A 19025-nucleotide genomic window follows, 5' to 3' on the forward strand; every position below is an offset into this window, starting at 1 on the left:
AATTTCAGCAAAAATCTGACTTTTGCCAATTCACTCAAAAATGGTGCCAAAAGCTTGAAAATGCTCTCCTGAAAGGTTTGGCACTTGAAACAGAAGGCTTTTTATCACAGGACAAGAAATCAGCCCTCAAAAACTTAACCGGCAGAAAATATTTTTTTGAAAAAATCCCTAAGCCCCGGGGTCACAATTTCAGCAAAAATCTGACTTTTGGCAATTCACTCAAAAATGGTGCCAAAACCTTGAAAATGCTCCCCTGAAAGCTTTGGCGATGGAAACAGAAGGCTTTTTATCACAGGACAAGAAATCAGACCTCAAAAACTTAACCGGCAGAAAATATTTTTTTGAAAAAATCCCTAAGCCCCGGGGTCACAATTTCAGCAAAAATCTGACTTTTGGCAATTCACTCCAAAATGGTGCCAAAACCTTGAAAATGCTCCCCTGAAAGCTTTGGCGATGGAAACAGAAGGCTTTTTATCACAGGACAAGAAATCAGACCTCAAAAACTTAACCGGCAGAAAATATTTTTTTGAAAAAATCCCTAAGCCCCGGGGTCACAATTTCAGCAAAAATCTGACTTTTGCCAATTCACTCAAAAATGGTGCCAAAACCTTGAAAATGCTCTCCTGAAAGGTTTGGCACTTGAAACAGAAGGCTTTTTATCACAGGACAAGAAATCAGCCCGCAAAAATTTAACCGGCAGAAAATATTTTCTTGAAAAAATCCCTAAGCCCCGGGGTCACAATTTCAGCAAAAATCCGATTTTTGGCAATTCACTCAAAAATGCTGCCAAAAGCTTGAAAATGCTCTCCTGAACGGTTTGGCACTTGAAACAGAAGGCTTTTTATCACAGGACAAGAAATCAGCCCTCAAAAACCTACCCGGCAGAAAATATTTTTTTGAAAAAATCCCTAAGCCCCGGGGTCACAATTTCAGCAAAAATCTGATTTTTGGCAATTCACTCAAAAATGGTGCCAAAAGCTTGAAAATGCTCCCCTGAAAGCTTTGGCGATGGAAACAGAAGCCTTTTTATCACAGGACAAGAAATCAGCCCTCAAAAACTTAACCGGCAGAAAATATTTTTTTGAAAAAATCCCTAAGCCCCGGGGTCACAATTTCAGCAAAAATCTGACTTTTGGCAATTCACTCAAAAATGGTGCCAAAAGCTTGAAAATGCTCTCCTGAAAGGTTTGGCACTTGAAACAGAAGGCTTTTTATCACAGGACAAGAAATCAGCCCTCAAAAACTTAACCGGCAGAAAATATTTTTTTGAAAAAATCCCTAAGCCCCGGGGTCACAATTTCAGCAAAAATCTGACTTTTGGCAATTCACTCAAAAATGGTGCCAAAACCTTGAAAATGCTCCCCTGAAAGCTTTGGCGATGGAAACAGAAGGCTTTTTATCACAGGACAAGAAATCAGACCGCAAAAACTTAACCGGCAGAAAATATTTTTTTGAAAAAATCCCTAAGCCCCGGGGTCACAATTTCAGCAAATATCTGACTTTTGCCAATTCACTCAAAAATGGTGCCAAAAGCTTGAAAATGCTCTCCTGAAAGGTTTGGCACTTGAAACAGAAGCCTTTTTATCACAGGACAAGAAATCAGCCCTCAAAAACTTAACCGGCAGAAAATATTTTTTTGAAAAAATCCCTAAGCCCCGGGGTCACAATTTCAGCAAAAATCTGACTTTTGGCAATTCACTCAAAAATGTTGCCAAAAGCTTGAAAATGCTCTCCTGAAAGGTTTGGCACTTGAAACAGAAGGCTTTTTATCCCAGGACAAGAAATCAGCCCTCAAAAACTTAACCGGCAGAAAATATTTTTTTGAAAAAATCCCTAAGCCCCGGGGTCACAATTTCAGCAAAAATCTGACTTTTGGCAATTCACTCCAAAATGGTGCCAAAACCTTGAAAATGCTCCCCTGAAAGCTTTGGCGATGGAAACAGAAGGCTTTTTATCACAGGACAAGAAATCAGCCCTCAAAAACTTAACCGGCAGAAAATATTTTTTTGAAAAAATCCCTAAGCCCCGGGGTCACAATTTCAGCAAAAATCTGACTTTTGGCAATTCACTCAAAAATGTTGCCAAAAGCTTGAAAATGCTCTCCTGAAAGCTTTGGCGATGGAAACAGAAGGCTTTTTATCACAGGACAAGAAATCAGCCCTCAAAAACTTAACCGGCAGAAAATATTTTTTTGAAAAAATCCCTAAGCCTCGGGGTCACAATTTCAGCAAAAATCTGACTTTTGGCAATTCACTCCAAAATGGTGCCAAAACCTTGAAAATGCTCCCCTGAAAGCTTTGGCGATGGAAACAGAAGGCTTTTTATCACAGGACAAGAAATCAGACCTCAAAAACTTAACCGGCAGAAAATATTTTTTTGAAAAAATCCCCAAGCCCCGGGGTCACAATTTCAGCAAAAATCTGACTTTTGCCATTTCACTCAAAAATGTTGCCAAAAGCTTGAAAATGCTCTCCTGAAAGCTTTGGCGATGGAAACAGAAGCCTTTTTATCACAGGACAAGAAATCAGCCCTCAAAAACTTAACCGGCAGAAAATATTTTTTTGAAAAAATTCCTAAGCCCCGGGGTCACAATTTCAGCAAAAATCTGACTTTTGGCAATTCACTCCAAAATGGTGCCAAAACCTTGAAAATGCTCTCCTGAAACGTTTGGCACTTGAAACAGAAGGCTTTTTATCACAGGACAAGAAATCAGACCTCAAAAACTTAACCGGCAGAAAATATTTTTTTGAAAAAATCCCTAAGCCCCGGGGTCACAATTTCAGCAAAAATCTGACTTTTGGCAATTCACTCCAAAATGGTGCCAAAACCTTGAAAATGCTCTCCTGAAAGGTTTGGCACTTGAAACAGAAGGCTTTTTATCACAGGACAAGAAATCAGACCTCAAAAACTTAACCGGCAGAAAATATTTTTTTGAAAAAATCCCTAAGCCCCGGGGTCACAATTTCAGCAAAAATCTGACTTTTGGCAATTCACTCAAAAATGGTGCCAAAACCTTGAAAATGCTCCCCTGAAAGGTTTGGCACTTGAAACAGAAGGCTTTTTATCACAGGACAAGAAATCAGCCCTCAAAAACTTAACCGGCAGAAAATATTTTTTTGAAAAAATCCCTAAGCCCCGGGGTCACAATTTCAGCAAAAATCTGACTTTTGGCAATTCACTCCAAAATGGTGCCAAAAGCTTGAAAATGCTCTCCTGAAAGGTTTGGCACTTGAAACAGAAGGCTTTTTATCACAGGACAAGAAATCAGCCCTCAAAAACCTACCCGGCAGAAAATATTTTTTTGAAAAAATCCCTAAGCCCCGGGGTCACAATTTCAGCAAATATTTGACTTTTGGCAATTCACTCAAAAATCGTGCCAACCGGTTGCAAATGCTCCCCTGAAAGCTTTGGCTATGGAAACAGAAGGCTTTTTATCACAAGACAAGAAATCAGCCCTCAAAAACTTAACCGGCAGAAAATATTTTTTTGAAAAAATCCCTAAGCCCCGGGGTCACAATTTCAGCAAAAATCTGACTTTTGGCAATTCACTCAAAAATGGTTCCAACCGGTTGCAAATGCTCCCCTGAAAGGTTTGGCACTTGAAACAGAAGGCTTTTTATAACAGGACAAGAAATCAGCCCTCAAAAACTTAACCAGCAGAAAATATTTTTTTGAAAAAATCCCTAAGCCCCGGGGTCACAATTTCAGCAAAAATCTGACTTTTGGCAATTCACTCCAAAATGGTGCCAAAAGCTTGAAAATGCTCTCCTGAAAGGTTTGGCACTTGAAACAGAAGGCTTTTTATCACAGGACAAGAAATCAGCCCGCAAAAATTTAACCGGCAGAAAATATTTTCTTGAAAAAATCCCTAAGCCCCGGGGTCACAATTTCAGCAAAAATCCGATTTTTGGCAATTCACTCAAAAATGCTGCCAAAAGCTTGAAAATGCTCTCCTGAAAGGTTTGGCACTTGAAACAGAAGGCTTTTTATCACAGGACAAGAAATCAGCCCTCAAAAACCTACCCGGCAGAAAATATTTTTTTGAAAAAATCCCTAAGCCCCGGGGTCACAATTTCAGCAAAAATCTGATTTTTGGCAATTCACTCAAAAATGGTGCCAAAAGCTTGAAAATGCTCCCCTGAAAGGTTTGGCACTTGAAAAAGAAGGCTTTTTATCACAGGACAAGAAATCAGACCTCAAAAACTTAACCGGCAGAAAATATTTTTTTGAAAAAATCCCTAAGCCCCGGGGTCACAATTTCAGCAAAAATCTGACTTTGGGCAATTCACTCAAAAATGGTGCGAAAAGCTTGAAAATGCTCTCCTGAAAGGTTTGGCACTTGAAACAGAAGGCTTTTTATCACAGGACAAGAAATCAGCCCTCAAAAACTTAACCGGCAGAAAATATTTTTTTGAAAAAATCCCTAAGCCCCGGGGTCACAATTTCAGCAAAAATCTGACTTTTGCCAATTCACTCAAAAATGGTGCCAAAAGCTTGAAAATGCTCTCCTGAAAGGTTTGGCACTTGAAACAGAAGCCTTTTTATCACAGGACAAGAAATCAGCCCTCAAAAACTTAACCGGCAGAAAATATTTTTTTGAAAAAAATCCCTAAGCCCCGGGGTCACAATTTCAGCAAAAATCTGACTTTTGGCAATTCACTCCAAAATGGTGCCAAAAGCTTGAAAATGCTCTCCTGAAAGGTTTGGCACTTGAAACAGAAGGCTTTTAATCACAGGACAAGAAATCAGCCCTCAAAAACTTAAGCGGCAGAAAATATTTTTTTGAAAAAATCCCTAAGCCCCGGGGTCACAATTTCAGTAAAAATCTGACTTTTGGCAATTCACTCAAAAATGGTGCCAAAAGCTTGAAAATGCTCTCCTGAAAGGTTTGGCACTTGAAACAGAAGGCTTTTTATCACAGGACAAGAAATCAGCCCTCAAAAACCTACCCGGCAGAAAATATTTTTTTGAAAAAATCCCTAAGCCCCGGGGTCACAATTTCAGCAAATATTTGACTTTTGGCAATTCACTCAAAAATCGTTCCAACCGGTTGCAAATGCTCCCCTGAAAGCTTTGGCTATGGAAACAGAAGGCTTTTTATCACAAGACAAGAAATCAGCCCTCAAAAACTTAACCGGCAGAAAATATTTTTTTGAAAAAATCCCTAAGCCCCGGGGTCACAATTTCAGCAAAAATCTGACTTTTGGCAATTCACTCAAAAGTGGTTCCAACCGGTTGCAAATGCTCCCCTGAAAGGTTTGGCACTTGAAACAGAAGGCTTTTTATCACAGGACAAGAAATCAGCCCTCAAAAACTTAACCAGCAGAAAATATTTTTTTGAAAAAATCCCTAAGCCCCGGGGTCACAATTTCAGCAAAAATCTGACTTTTGGCAATTCACTCAAAAATGGTGCCAAAAGCTTGAAAATGCTCTCCTGAACGGTTTGGCACTTGAAACAGAAGGCTTTTTATCACAGGACAAGAAATCAGCCCTCAAAAACTTAACCGGCAGAAAATATTTTTTTGAAAAAATCCCTAAGCCCCGGGGTCACAATTTCTGCAAAAATCTGACTTTTGGCAATTCACTCAAAAATGGTGCCAAAAGCTTGAAAATGCTCTCCTGAAAGGTTTGGCACTGGAAACAGAAGGCTTTTTATCACAGGACAAGAAATCAGCCCTCAAAAACTTAACCGGCAGAAAATATTTTTTTGAAAAAATCCCTAAGCCCCGGGGTCACAATTTCAGCAAAAATCTGACTTTTGGCAATTCACTCCAAAATGGTGCCAAAAGCTTGAAAATGCTCTCCTGAAAGGTTTGTCACTTGAAACAGAAGGCTTTTTATCACAGGACAAGAAATCAGCCCTCAAAAACTTAAGCGGCAGAAAATATTTTTTTGAAAAAATCCCTAAGCCCCGGGGTCACAATTTCAGCAAAAATCTGACTTTTGGCAATTCACTCAAAAATGGTGCCAAAAGCTTGAAAATGCTCTCCTGAAAGGTTTGGCACTTGAAACAGAAGGCTTTTTATCACAGGACAAGAAATCAGCCCTCAAAAACCTACCCGGCAGAAAATATTTTTTTGAAAAAATCCCTAAGCCCCGGGGTCACAATTTCAGCAAATATTTGACTTTTGGCAATTCACTCAAAAATCGTTCCAACCGGTTGCAAATGCTCCCCTGAAAGCTTTGGCTATGGAAACAGAAGGCTTTTTATCACAGGACAAGAAATCAGCCCTCAAAAACTTAACCAGCAGAAAATATTTTTTTGAAAAAATCCCTAAGCCCCGGGGTCACAATTTCAGCAAAAATCTGACTTTTGGCAATTCACTCAAAAATGGTGCCAAAAGCTTGAAAATGCTCTCCTGAACGGTTTGGCACTTGAAACAGAAGGCTTTTTATCACAGGACAAGAAATCAGCCCTCAAAAACCTACCCGGCAGAAAATATTTTTTTGAAAAAATCCCTAAGCCCCGGGGTCACAATTTCAGCAAAAATCTGATTTTTGGCAATTCACTCAAAAATGGTGCCAAAAGCTTGAAAATGCTCCCCTGAAAGCTTTGGCGATGGAAACAGAAGCCTTTTTATCACAGGACAAGAAATCAGCCCTCAAAAACTTAACCGGCAGAAAATATTTTTTTGAAAGAATCCCTAAGCCCCGGGGTCACAATTTCTGCAAAAATCTGACTTTTGGCAATTCACTCAAAAATGGTGCCAAAAGCTTGAAAATGCTCTCCTGAAAGGTTTGGCACTTGAAACAGAAGGCTTTTTATCACAGGACAAGAAATCAGCCCTCAAAAACTTAACCGGCAGAAAATATTTTTTTGAAAAAATCCCTAAGCCCCGGGGTCACAATTTCAGCAAAAATCTGACTTTTGCCAATTCACTCAAAAATGGTGCCAAAAGCTTGAAAATGCTCTCCTGAAAGGTTTGGCACTTGAAACAGAAGCCTTTTTATCACAGGACAAGAAATCAGCCCTCAAAAACTTAACCGGCAGAAAATATTTTTTTGAAAAAATCCCTAAGCCCCGGGGTCACAATTTCCGCAAAAATCCGACTTTTGGCAATTCACTCAAAAATGGTACCAAAAGCTTGAAAATGCTCCCCTGAAAGGTTTGGCACTCGAAACAGAAGGCTTTTTATCCCAGGACAAGAAATCAGCCCTCAAAAACTTAAGGGGCAGAAAATATTTTTTTGAAAAAATCCCTAAGCCCCGGGGTCACAATTTCCGCAAAAATCTGACTTTTGGCAATTCACTCAAAAATAGTGCCAAAAGCTTGAAAATGCTCTCCTGAAAGGTTTGGCACTCGAAACAGAAGGCTTTTTATCCCAGGACAAGAAAATAGCCCTCAAAAACTTCCAGGACAAGAAATCAGCCCTCAAAAACTTAACCGGCAGAAAATATTTTTTTGAAAAAATCCCTAAGCCCCGGGGTCACAATTTCAGCAAAAATCTGACTTTTGGCAATTCACTCAAAAATAGTGCCAAAAGCTTGAAAATGCTCTCCTGAAAGGTTTGGCACTCGAAACAGAAGGCTTTTTATCACAGGACAAGAAATCAGCCCTCAAAAACCTACCCGGCAGAAAATATTTTTTTGAAAAAATCCCTAAGCCCCGGGGTCACAATTTCTGCAAAAATCTGATTTTTGGCAATTCACTCAAAAATGGTGCCAAAAGCTTGAAAATGCTCCCCTGAAAGCTTTGGCGATGGAAACAGAAGCCTTTTTATCACAGGACAAGAAATCAGCCCTCAAAAACTTAACCGGCAGAAAATATTTTTTTGAAAAAATCCCTAAGCCCCGGGGTCACAATTTCCGCAAAAATCCGACTTTTGGCAATTCACTCAAAAATGGTACCAAAAGCTTGAAAATGCTCCCCTGAAAGGTTTGGCACTCGAAACAGAAGGCTTTTTATCCCAGGACAAGAAATCAGCCCTCAAAAACTTAAGGGGCAGAAAATATTTTTTTGAAAAAATCCCTAAGCCCCGGGGTCACAATTTCCGCAAAAATCTGACTTTTGGCAATTCACTCAAAAATAGTGCCAAAAGCTTGAAAATGCTCTCCTGAAAGGTTTGGCACTCGAAACAGAAGGCTTTTTATCCCAGGACAAGAAATCAGCCCTCAAAAACTTAACCGGCAGAAAATATTTTTTTGAAAAAATCCCTAAGCCCCGGGGTCACAATTTCAGCAAGAATCTGACTTTTGGCAATTCACTCAAAAATAGTGCCAAAAGCTTGAAAATGCTCTCCTGAAAGGTTTGGCACTCGAAACAGAAGGCTTTTTATCCCAGGACAAGAAATCAGCCCTCAAAAACTTAACCGGCAGAAAATATTTTTTTGAAAAAATCCCTAAGCCCCGGGGTCACAATTTCCGCAAAAATCTGATTTTTGGCAATTCACTCAAAAATGGTGTCAAAAGCTTGAAAATGCTCTACTGAAAGGTTTGCCACTCGAAACAGAAGGCTTTTTATCCCAGGACAAGAAATAAGCCCTCAAAAACGTAACCGGCAGAAAATATTTTTTGGAAAAAATCCCTAAGCCCCGGGGTCACAATTTCCGCAAAAATCTGACTTTTGGCAATTCACTCAAAAATGGTGCGAAAAGCTTGAAAATGCTCTACTGAAAGGTTTGGCACTCGAAACAGAAGGCTTTTAACCCCAGGACAAGAAATCAGCCCTCAAAAACTTAACCGGCAGAAAATATTTTTTTTGAAAAAATCCCTAAGCCCCGGGGTCACAATTTCCGCAAAAATCCGACTTTTGGCAATTCACTCAAAAATGGTACCAAAAGCTTGAAAATGCTCCCCTGAAAGGTTTGGCACTCGAAACAGAAGGCTTTTTATCCCAGGACAAGAAATCAGCCCTCAAAAACTTAAGGGGCAGAAAATATTTTTTTGAAAAAATCCCTAAGCCCCGGGGTCACAATTTCCGCAAAAATCTGACTTTTGGCAATTCACTCAAAAATAGTGCCAAAAGCTTGAAAATGCTCTCCTGAAAGGTTTGGCACTCGAAACAGAAGGCTTTTTATCCCAGGACAAGAAAATAGCCCTCAAAAACTTCCAGGACAAGAAATCAGCCCTCAAAAACTTAACCGGCAGAAAATATTTTTTTGAAAAAATCCCTACGCCCCGGGGTCACAATTTCAGCAAAAATCTGACTTTTGGCAATTCACTCAAAAATAGTGCCAAAAGCTTGAAAATGCTCTCCTGAAAGGTTTGGCACTCGAAACAGAAGGCTTTTTATCCCAGGACAAGAAATCAGCCCTCAAAAACTTAACCGGCAGAAAATATTTTTTTGAAAAAATCCCTAAGCCCCGGGGTCACAATTTCCGCAAAAATCTGATTTTTGGCAATTCACTCAAAAATGGTGTCAAAAGCTTGAAAATGCTCTACTGAAAGGTTTGCCACTCGAAACAGAAGGCTTTTTATCCCAGGACAAGAAATAAGCCCTCAAAAACGTAACCGGCAGAAAATATTTTTTGGAAAAAATCCCAAAGCCCCGGGGTCACAATTTACGCAAAAATCTGACTTTTGGCAATTCACTCAAAAATAGTGCCAAAAGCTTGAAAATGCTCTCCTGAAAGCTTTGGCACTCGAAACAGAAGGCTTTTTATCCCAGGACAAGAAAATAGCCCTCAAAAACTTCCAGGACAAGAAATCAGCCGTCAAAAACTTAACCGGCAGAAAATATTTTTTTGAAAAATTCCCTAAGCCCCGGGGTCACAATTTCCGCAAAAATCTGACTTTTGGCAATTCACTCAAAAATGGTGCCAAAAGCTTGAAAATGCTCTACTGAAAGGTTTGGCACTCGAAACAGAAGGCTTTTTATCCCAGGACAAGAAATCAGCCCTCAAAAACTTAACCGGCAGAAAATATTTTTTGGAAAAAAATCCCTAAGCCCCGGGGTCACAATTTCCGCAAAAATCTGACTTTTGGCAATTCACTCAAAAATGGTGCCAAAAGCTTGAAAATGCTCTACTGAAAGGTTTGGCACTCGAAACAGAAGGCTTTTAATCCCAGGACAAGAAATCAGCCCTCAAAAACTTAACCGGCAGAAAATATTTTTTTGAAAAAATCCCTAAGCCCCGGGGTCACAATTTCCGCAAAAATCCGACTATTGGCAATTCACTCAAAAATGGTACCAAAAGCTTGAAAATGCTCCCCTGAAAGGTTTGGCACTCGAAACAGAAGGCTTTTTATCCCAGGACAAGAAATCAGCCCTCAAAAACTTAAGGGGCAGAAAATATTTTTTTGAAAAAATCCCTAAGCCCCGGGGTCACAATTTCCGCAAAAATCTGACTTTTGGCAATTCACTCAAAAATAGTGCCAAAAGCTTGAAAATGCTCTCCTGAAAGGTTTGGCACTCGAAACAGAAGGCTTTTTATCCCAGGACAAGAAAATAGCCCTCAAAAACTTCCAGGACAAGAAATCAGCCCTCAAAAACTTAACCGGCAGAAAATATTTTTTTGAAAAAATCCCTACGCCCCGGGGTCACAATTTCAGCAAAAATCTGACTTTTGGCAATTCACTCAAAAATAGTGCCAAAAGCTTGAAAATGCTCTCCTGAAAGGTTTGGCACTCGAAACAGAAGGCTTTTTATCCCAGGACAAGAAATCAGCCCTCAAAAACTTAACCGGCAGAAAATATTTTTTTGAAAAAATCCCTAAGCCCCGGGGTCACAATTTCCGCAAAAATCTGATTTTTGGCAATTCACTCAAAAATGGTGTCAAAAGCTTGAAAATGCTCTACTGAAAGGTTTGCCACTCGAAACAGAAGGCTTTTTATCCCAGGACAAGAAATAAGCCCTCAAAAACGTAACCGGCAGAAAATATTTTTTGGAAAAAAATCCCTAAGCCCCGGGGTCACAATTTCCGCAAAAATCTGACTTTTGGCAATTCACTCAAAAATGGTGCCAAAAGCTTGAAAATGCTCTACTGAAAGGTTTGGCACTCGAAACAGAAGGCTTTTAATCCCAGGACAAGAAATCAGCCCTCAAAAACTTAACCGGCAGAAAATATTTTTTTGAAAAAATCCCTAAGCCCCGGGGTCACAATTTCCGCAAAAATCCGACTTTTGGCAATTCACTCAAAAATGGTACCAAAAGCTTGAAAATGCTCCCCTGAAAGGTTTGGCACTCGAAACAGAAGGCTTTTTATCCCAGGACAAGAAATCAGCCCTCAAAAACTTAAGGGGCAGAAAATATTTTTTTGAAAAAATCCCTAAGCCCCGGGGTCACAATTTCCGCAAAAATCTGACTTTTGGCAATTCACTCAAAAATAGTGCCAAAAGCTTGAAAATGCTCTCCTGAAAGGTTTGGCACTCGAAACAGAAGGCTTTTTATCCCAGGACAAGAAAATAGCCCTCAAAAACTTCCAGGACAAGAAATCAGCCCTCAAAAACTTAACCGGCAGAAAATATTTTTTTGAAAAAATCCCTACGCCCCGGGGTCACAATTTCAGCAAAAATCTGACTTTTGGCAATTCACTCAAAAATAGTGCCAAAAGCTTGAAAATGCTCTCCTGAAAGGTTTGGCACTCGAAACAGAAGGCTTTTTATCCCAGGACAAGAAATCAGCCCTCAAAAACTTAACCGGCAGAAAATATTTTTTTGAAAAAATCCCTAAGCCCCGGGGTCACAATTTCCGCAAAAATCTGATTTTTGGCAATTCACTCAAAAATGGTGTCAAAAGCTTGAAAATGCTCTACTGAAAGGTTTGCCACTCGAAACAGAAGGCTTTTTATCCCAGGACAAGAAATAAGCCCTCAAAAACGTAACCGGCAGAAAATATTTTTTGGAAAAAATCCCAAAGCCCCGGGGTCACAATTTACGCAAAAATCTGACTTTTGGCAATTCACTCAAAAATAGTGCCAAAAGCTTGAAAATGCTCTCCTGAAAGGTTTGGCACTCGAAACAGAAGGCTTTTTATCCCAGGACAAGAAAATAGCCCTCAAAAACTTCCAGGACAAGAAATCAGCCGTCAAAAACTTAACCGGCAGAAAATATTTTTTTGAAAAATTCCCTAAGCCCCGGGGTCACAATTTCCGCAAAAATCTGACTTTTGGCAATTCACTCAAAAATGGTGCCAAAAGCTTGAAAATGCTCTACTGAAAGGTTTGGCACTCGAAACAGAAGGCTTTTTATCCCAGGACAAGAAATCAGCCCTCAAAAACTTAACCGGCAGAAAATATTTTTTTGAAAAAATCCCTAAGCCCCGGGGTCACAATTTCTGCAAAAATCTGACTTTTGGCAATTCACTCAAAAATAGTGCCAAAAGCTTGAAAATGCTCTCCTGAAAGCTTTGGCACTCGAAACAGAAGGCTTTTTATCCCAGTACAAGAAATCAGCCCTCAAAAACTTAACCGGCAGAAAATATTTTTTTGTAAAAATCCCTAAGCCCCGGGGTCACAATTTCCGCAAAAATCCGACTTTTGGCAATTCACTCAAAAATGGTGCCAAAAGCTTGAAAATGCTCCCCTGAAAGGTTTGGCACTCGAAACAGAAGGCTTTTTATCCCAGGACAAGAAAATAGCCCTCAAAAACTTCCAGGACAAGAAATCAGCCGTCAAAAACTTAACCGGCAGAAAATATTTTTTTGAAAAATTCCCTAAGCCCCGGGGTCACAATTTCCGCAAAAATCTGACTTTTGGCAATTCACTCAAAAATGGTGCCAAAAGCTTGAAAATGCTCTACTGAAAGGTTTGGCACTCGAAACAGAAGGCTTTTTATCCCAGGACAAGAAATCAGCCCTCAAAAACTTAACCGGCAGAAAATATTTTTTTGAAAAAATCCCTAAGCATCGGGGTCACAATTTCTGCAAAAATCTGACTTTTGGCAATTCACTCAAAAATAGTGCCAAAAGCTTGAAAATGCTCTCCTGAAAGCTTTGGCACTCGAAACAGAAGGCTTTTTATCCCAGTACAAGAAATCAGCCCTCAAAAACTTAACCGGCAGAAAATATTTTTTTGAAAAAATCCCTAAGCCCCGGGGTCACAATTTCCGCAAAAATCTGACTTTTGGCAATTCACTCAAAAATAGTGCCAAAAGCTTGAAAATGTTCTCTTGAAAGGTTTGGCACTCGAAACAGAAGGCTTTTTATCACAGGAGAAGTAATCAGCCCTCAAAAACTTAACCGGCAGAAAATATTTTTTTGAAAAAATCCCTAAGCCCCGGGGTCACAATTTCCGCAAAAATCTGATTTTTGGCAATTCACTCAAAAATGGTGTCAAAAGCTTGAAAATGCTCTACTGAAAGGTTTGCCACTCGAAACAGAAGGCTTTTTATCCCAGGACAAGAAATAAGCCCTCAAAAACGTAACCGGCAGAAAATATTTTTTGGAAAAAATCCCAAAGCCCCGGGGTCACAATTTACGCAAAAATCTGACTTTTGGCAATTCACTCAAAAATAGTGCCAAAAGCTTGAAAATGCTCTCCTGAAAGGTTTGGCACTCGAAACAGAAGGCTTTTTATCCCAGGACAAGAAAATAGCCCTCAAAAACTTCCAGGACAAGAAATCAGCCGTCAAAAACTTAACCGGCAGAAAATATTTTTTTGAAAAATTCCCTAAGCCCCGGGGTCACAATTTCCGCAAAAATCTGACTTTTGGCAATTCACTCAAAAATGGTGCCAAAAGCTTGAAAATGCTCTACTGAAAGGTTTGGCACTCGAAACAGAAGGCTTTTTATCCCAGGACAAGAAATCAGCCCTCAAAAACTTAACCGGCAGAAAATATTTTTTTGAAAAAATCCCTAAGCCCCGGGGTCACAATTTCTGCAAAAATCTGACTTTTGGCAATTCACTCAAAAATAGTGCCAAAAGCTTGAAAATGCTCTCCTGAAAGCTTTGGCACTCGAAACAGAAGGCTTTTTATCCCAGGACAAGAAATCAGCCCTCAAAAACTGAACCGGCAGAAAATATTTTTTTGAAAAAATCCCTAAGCCCCGGGGTCACAATTTCCGCAAAAATCCGACTTTTGGCAATTCACTCCAAAATGGTGCCAAAAGCTTGAAAATGCTCTCCTGAAAGGTTTGGCACTCGAAACAGAAGGCTTTTTATCCCAGGACAAGAAATCAGCCCTCAAAAACTTAACCGGCAGAAAATATTTTTTTGAAAAAATCCCTAAGCCCCGGGGTCACAATTTCCGCAAAAATCTGATTTTTGGCAATTCACTCAAAAATGGTGTCAAAAGCTTGAAAATGCTCTACTGAAAGGTTTGCCACTCGAAACAGAAGGCTTTTTATCCCAGGACAAGAAATCAGTCCTCAAAAACTTAACCGGCAGAAAATATTTTTTGGAAAAAATCCCTAAGCCCCGGGGTCACAATTTCCGCAAAAATCTGACTTTTGGCAATTCACTCAAAAATGGTGCCAAAAGCTTGAAAATGCTCTACTGAAAGGTTTGGCACTCGAAACAGAAGGCTTTTTATCCCAGGACAAGAAATCAGCCCTCAAAAACTTAACCGGCAGAAAATATTTTTTTGAAAAAATCCCTAAGCCCCGGGGTCACAATTTCCGCAAAAATCCGACTTTTGGCAATTCACTCAAAAATGGTACCAAAAGCTTGAAAATGCTCCCCTGAAAGGTTTGGCACTCGAAACAGAAGGCTTTTTATCCCAGGACAAGAAATCAGCCCTCAAAAACTTAAGGGGCAGAAAATATTTTTTTGAAAAAATCCCTAAGCCCCGGGGTCACAATTTCCGCAAAAATCTGACTTTTGGCAATTCACTCAAAAATAGTGCCAAAAGCTTGAAAATGCTCTCCTGAAAGGTTTGGCACTCGAAACAGAAGGCTTTTTATCCCAGGACAAGAAAATAGCCCTCAAAAACTTCCAGGACAAGAAATCAGCCCTCAAAAACTTAACCGGCAGAAAATATTTTTTTGAAAAAATCCCTAAGCCCCGGGGTCACAATTTCAGCAAAAATCTGACTTTTGGCAATTCACTCAAAAATGGTGCCAAAAGCTTGAAAATGCTCTCCTGAAAGGTTTGGCACTCGAAACAGAAGGCTTTTTATCCCAGGACAAGAAATCAGCCCTCAAAAACTTAACCGGCAGAAAATATTTTTTTGAAAAAATCCCTAAGCCCCGGGGTCACAATTTCCGCAAAAATCTGATTTTTGGCAATTCACTCAAAAATGGTGTCAAAAGCTTGAAAATGCTCTACTGAAAGTTTTGCCACTCGAAACAGAAGGCTTTTTATCCCAGGACAAGAAATAAGCCCTCAAAAACGTAACCGGCAGAAAATATTTTTTGGAAAAAATCCCAAAGCCTCGGGGTCACAATTTCCGCAAAAATCTGACTTTTGGCAATTCACTCAAAAATAGTGCCAAAAGCTTGAAAATGCTCTCCTGAAAGGTTTGGCACTCGAAACAGAAGGCTTTTTATCCCAGGACAAGAAAATAGCCCTCAAAAACTTCCAGGACAAGAAATCAGCCGTCAAAAACTTAACCGGCAGAAAATATTTTTTTGAAAAATTCCCTAAGCCCCGGGGTCACAATTTCCACAAAAATCTGACTTTTGGCAATTCACTCAAAAATGGTGCCAAAAGCTTGAAAATGCTCTACTGAAAGGTTTGGCACTCGAAACAGAAGGCTTTTTATCCCAGGACAAGAAGTCAGCCCTCAAAAACTTAACCGTCAGAAAATATTTTTTTGAAAAAATCCCTAAGCCCCGGGGTCACAATTTCTGCAAAAATCTGACTTTTGGCAATTCACTCAAAAATAGTGCCAAAAGCTTGAAAATGCTCTCCTGAAAGCTTTGGCACTCAAAACAGAAGGCTTTTTATCCCAGTACAAGAAATCAGCCCTCAAAAACTTAACCGGCAGAAAATATTTTTTTGAAAAAATCCCTAAGCCCCGGGGTCACAATTTCCGCAAAAATCCGACTTTTGGCAATTCACTCAAAAATGGTACCAAAAGCTTGAAAATGCTCCCCTGAAAGGTTTGGCACTCGAAACAGAAGGCTTTTTATCCCAGGACAAGAAATCAGCCCTCAAAAACTTAAGGGGCAGAAAATATTTTTTTCAAAAAATCCCTAAGCCCCGGGGTCACAATTTCCGCAAAAATCTGACTTTTGGCAATTCACTCAAAAATAGTGCCAAAAGCTTGAAAATGCTCTCCTGAAAGGTTTGGCACTCGAAACAGAAGGCTTTTTATCCCAGGACAAGAAATCAGCCCTCAAAAACTTAACCGGCAGGAAATATTTTTTTGAAAAAATCCCTAAGCCCCGGGGTCACAATTTCCGCAAAAATCTGACTTTTGGCAATTCACTCAAAAATGGTGCCAAAAACATGAAACTGCTCTACTGAAAGGTTTGGCACTCGAAACAGAAGGCTTTTTATCCCAGGACAAGAAATCAGCCCTCAAAAACTTAACCGGCAGAAAATATTTTTTTGAAAAAATCCCTAAGCCCCGGGGTCACAATTTCTGCAAAAATCTGACTTTTGGCAATTCACTCAAAAATAGTGCCAAAAGCTTGAAAATGCTCTCCTGAAAGCTTTGGCACTCGAAACAGAAGGCTTTTTATCCCAGTACAAGAAATCAGCCCTCAAAAACTTAACCGGCAGAAAATATTTTTTTGAAAAAATCCCTAAGCCCCGGGGTCACAATTTCCGCAAAAATCCGACTTTTGGCAATTCACTCAAAAATGGTGCCAAAAGCTTGAAAATGCTCTCCTGAAAGGTTTGGCACTCGAAACAGAAGGCTTTTTATCCCAGGACAAGAAATCAGCCCTCAAAAACTTAACCGGCAGAAAATATTTTTTTGAAAAAATCCCTAAGCCCCGGGGTCACAATTTCCGCAAAAATCTGATTTTTGGCAATTCACTCAAAAATGGTGTCAAAAGCTTGAAAATGCTCTACTGAAAGGTTTGCCACTCGAAACAGAAGGCTTTTTATCCCAGGACAAGAAATAAGCCCTCAAAAACGTAACCGGCAGAAAATATTTTTTGGAAAAAGTCCCTAAGCCCCGGGGTCACAATTTCCGCAAAAATCTGACTTTTGGCAATTCACTCAAAAATGGTGCCAAAAGCTTGAAAATGCTCCCCTGAAAGGTTTGGCACTTGAAACAGAAGGCTTTTTATCCCAGGACAAGAAATCAGCCCTCAAAAACTTAACCGGCAGAAAATATTTTTTTGAAAAAATCCCTAAGCCCCGGGGTCACAATTTCCGCAAAAATCCGACTTTTGGCAATTCACTCAAAAATGGTACCAAAAGCTTGAAAATGCTCCCCTAAAAGCTTTGGCGATGGAAACAGAAGCCTTTTTATCCCAGGACAAGAAATCAGCCGTCAAAAACTTAACCGGCAGAAAATATTTTTTTGAAAAATTCCCTAAGCCCCGGGGTCACAATTTCAGCAAAAATCTGACTTTGGGCAATTCACTCAAAAATGGTGCGAAAAGCTTGAAAATGCTCTCCTGAAAGGTTTGGCACTTGAAACAGAAGGCTTTTTATCACAGGACAAGAAATCAGCCCTCAAAAACTTAACCGTCAGAAAATATTTTTTTGAAAAAATCCCTAAGCCCCGGGGTCACAATTTCTGCAAAAATCTGACTTTTGCCAATTCACTCAAAAATAGTGCCAAAAGCTTGAAAATGCTCTCCTGAAAGCTTTGGCACTCAAAACAGAAGGCTTTTTATCCCAGTACAAGAAATCAGCCCTCAAAAACTTAACCGGCAGAAAATATTTTTTTGAAAAAATCCCTAAGCCCCGGGGTCACAATTTCCGCAAAAATCCGACTTTTGGCAATTCACTCAAAAATGGTACCAAAAGCTTGAAAATGCTCCCCTGAAAGGTTTGGCACTCGAAACAGAAGGCTTTTTATCCCAGGACAAGAAATCAGCCCTCAAAAACTTAAGGGGCAGAAAATATTTTTTTCAAAAAATCCCTAAGCCCCGGGGTCACAATTTCCGCAAAAATCTGACTTTTGGCAATTCACTCAAAAATAGTGCCAAAAGCTTGAAAATGCTCTCCTGAAAGGTTTGGCACTCGAAACAGAAGGCTTTTTATCCCAGGACAAGAAATCAGCCCTCAAAAACTTAACCGGCAGGAAATATTTTTTTGAAAAAATCCCTAAGCCCCGGGGTCACAATTTCCGCAAAAATCTGACTTTGGGCAATTCACTCAAAAATGGTGCGAAAAGCTTGAAAATGCTCTCCTGAAAGGTTTGGCACTTGAAACAGAAGGCTTTTTATCACAGGACAAGAAATCAGCCCTCAAAAACTTAACCGGCAGAAAATATTTTTTTGAAAAAATCCCTAAGCCCCGGGGTCACAATTTCAGCAAAAATCTGACTTTTGCCAATTCACTCAAAAATGGTGCCAAAAGCTTGAAAATGCTCTCCTGAAAGGTTTGGCACTTGAAACAGAAGCCTTTTTATCACAGGACAAGAAATCAGCCCTCAAAAACTTAACCGGCAGAAAATATTTTTTTGAAAAAATCCCTAAGCCCCGGGGTCACAATTTCAGCAAAAATCTGACTTTTGGCAATTCACTCCAAAATGGTGCCAAAAGCTTGAAAATGCTCTCCTGAAAGGTTTGGCACTTGAAACAGAAGGCTTTTAATCACAGGACAAGAAATCAGCCCTCAAAAACTTAAGCGGCAGAAAATATTTTTTTGAAAAAATCCCTAAGCCCCGGGGTCACAATTTCAGCAAAAATCTGACTTTTGGCAATTCACTCAAAAATGGTGCCAAAAGCTTGAAAATGCTCTCCTGAAAGGTTTGGCACTTGAAACAGAAGGCTTTTTATCACAGGACAAGAAATCAGCCCTCAAAAACCTACCCGGCAGAAAATATTTTTTTGAAAAAATCCCTAAGCCCCGGGGTCACAATTTCAGCAAATATTTGACTTTTGGCAATTCACTCAAAAATCGTTCCAACCGGTTGCAAATGCTCCCCTGAAAGCTTTGGCTATGGAAACAGAAGGCTTTTTATCACAAGACAAGAAATCAGCCCTCAAAAACTTAACCGGCAGAAAATATTTTTTTGAAAAAATCCCTAAGCCCCGGGGTCACAATTTCAGCAAAAATCTGACTTTTGGCAATTCACTC

Source organism: Podarcis liolepis (genome assembly GCF_965112155.1).
Source record: "Podarcis liolepis genome assembly, chromosome: 7".
NCBI lineage: Eukaryota > Metazoa > Chordata > Lepidosauria > Squamata > Lacertidae > Podarcis > Podarcis liolepis.